Source organism: Myotis brandtii, unplaced genomic scaffold (genome assembly GCF_000412655.1).
Source record: "Myotis brandtii unplaced genomic scaffold, ASM41265v1 scaffold613, whole genome shotgun sequence".
NCBI lineage: Eukaryota > Metazoa > Chordata > Mammalia > Chiroptera > Vespertilionidae > Myotis > Myotis brandtii.
In genome coordinates this window covers 436805-439437 of record NW_005370332.1, presented here as the reverse complement: position 1 = coordinate 439437, position 2633 = coordinate 436805, and the positions used below count along the sequence as shown (strand labels likewise).

The 2633-nt window shown below is 37.9% G+C and overlaps 1 pseudogene; it reads right to left on the bottom strand.

Annotated features, from left to right (window-relative positions):
• Positions 1–20: 20 nt before the first annotated feature.
• Positions 21–1087, bottom strand: LOC102262541 (annotated as a pseudogene).
• Between the last annotated feature and the right edge of the window lie 1546 nt (positions 1088–2633).

Here is a 2633-nt window from a genome sequence, read left to right as displayed (position 1 = left end):
TTTTGAGTTCATCACGAAGCTCAAAAACACTTTTTAAAATTTTTTCCTCTCGACAACCATCTCACTTCAGTGTGAAATAGCACAGCATTGTTCAGTGCATCCAACTCATTGCACAGTTGCGAAAACAGTCAACTGTTTAAAGTGCTTGCCTTTACAAAATTGACACAACTTATGACACTTTTCATTACTTCTTGTAACTCTTGTGGCAGCATCTTCGTTGCTAATATTTGCTGATGAATCATACAGTGAGTTCCAATGACTTTTGGTGACTCATTCAATACCAAATGTTGAAATCCAAATCAACATCCTAGCATAGCTGGAGCACCACTTGTGCAAACACCACAAACCTTTTCCCAAGAGATCTTATGCTCTTTCAGAAATGAACCAACTGTGTCAAATACATCACGTGTAGTAGTTGTCGTTTCAAGAGGTTTGCAAAAAAGAAACTCATCTTTAAAGTTGCCATCATTAATATACCTCACGTAAACCAGAAACTGTGAACGGTTTGCACCATCTGTAGATTCATCAAGCTGGATAGTAAATATTGGAAGTGGAGCAGATTTAATTTCCTGGATTACCTGATCAAGAATATCAGCAGACATGTCGTCTATTCTTCTGCGGACAGTGTCGTTAGATAAGGAAATTGCACTCAATTTCGTAACAAATTTGTCTCCAATCATAACTCGAACAATGTCTTTAACAATGTCTTTGGCCGCTGGCAACAGTAAATCCTCAGCAATGGTGTGAGGTTTCATAGCTCTGGCTATTCTGAGTGCCACCAAATATGAAGCTTCAACGGCTGCTACGTTTTGTTTGTGGTACTTGCCACCAGTGTCAAGTCTGGCTTTCTTGAGTCCATCAGCTTTGCTTCTAAAATAGTTGGTATCCTTGCTGGCAAAGCTCAGATGCTTGCTACCAAAATGGCGTTTAAGTTTGTTTGGCTTCATAGATTCCGCTGATAGAACTTCACAACAAATAATACATTGTGGTTTCACAATTCCTGCTGTAATTATTGAGGTAAAACCATACTGTAAAAAATCCTCACTATATTTTCTTTTCTTAACGTTCTTCTCTACACGATCCATTGTCATGGGGGTGGTTTGCTAATGAAAATAATATATAACAATAATTTTAATAATACAAAGGATGATACATGGCATAGTTCAGTCAATACAGTTCATTAAAGTTTCCTACGATTTACCATTCTCTGTGTTGTTGTTTTTTTTACATACCTGTTACTATCACAAGGGGGCAGTATTCACATCAACCACAGCTGAATATAAAAGACCGATCAGCATCCAGATTAAGTTCCCATGGTACAGATATTTTTTTTGCAGTAGTTGATGATTTTACAGTACATGATTTTACATTTACCTAGTAATTATAATTCATGAAGTGTTGTTTTGCCTCCAATACTGCTGCTTTCAACACAGTAGCTGCTTTTAACAGAGTAGCTGCTTTCAACACAGCAGCTGCTTTCTACACAGTAGCTTCACTCTACACATGTGTGACTGGTCCGCATAAGTACATTATGGCGCCAACCCTGTCACATACACCTGTATTTGTATGGGGTGTATGTGATGGGGTTGGCACAATGATGTCATCACACCGGGTACTCGTATGTGGGCATATCTGCATGTGGGTGGACCTACCTGGAGACGGATAGAGGAGTGGTGTCTCGGTTCCTAAGACCATCTAAAATATGTGTTTTCCGATGTTCTTAGGTGACCCCTGTGGAAGGGTCATTTGACCCCCAAAGGACTCGGGACCCACAGGTTGAGAACCACTACTCTAAAGGTTTATCTCAAAAAAGAAAAAGAAAAAATAGTAATAAATTATCTAACCCTACAACTCAAGGTGTTAGAAAGAGAGCAACAAGAAAAGCCCAGCATAAGCAGAAGGAAGGATATAATAAAGATCAGAGTGGAAATAAATTACATAGATACCAAAATAAAGCAAAACAAACAAACAAACAAAAAAACAACAATATAAAGATCAACAAAACCAAGAGCTGGTTCTTTGAAAGGAGCAAGATTGATGATGAACATCTAGCCAGGCTCACCAAGAAGCAAAGAGAGAGGACCCAAATAAACAAAATCATATATGAAAGAGGTGAAGTAACAACCAATCCCACAGAAATACAAAGGATTAGGAAATAATACTATGAGCAACTCTATTCCAACAAAATGGAAAACCTAGATGAAATCGAAATATTCTTAGAAAATAGAAGCTCCGAAAAAATCAATCAGGAAGAATAAAAAAAACCTGAATAGGCCGATAACTACCAAAGAAATTGAAGCAGTGATCAGAAAGCTTCCAGCAAACAAAAGCTCTTGTCCAAACGGCTTTACAGGGGACTTTCATCGAACATTCAAAGAAGAATTAAAGCCTATCCTCCTCACACTATTCCAAAATATTCAAGAGGAAGGCACATGCCCAAGCTCTTTCTATGAAGACAGCATTACCCTATTTCCAAAACCAGATAAAGACAGCACACAAAAAAGAGAACTACAGGCCTATATCCTTGATGAATATAGATGCTAAAATCCTCAACAAAATTCTAGCAAATTGGATCCAGCATTACATTAGAAAGATCATATACCATGACCAAGTGGGATTTATTCCAGGGATAC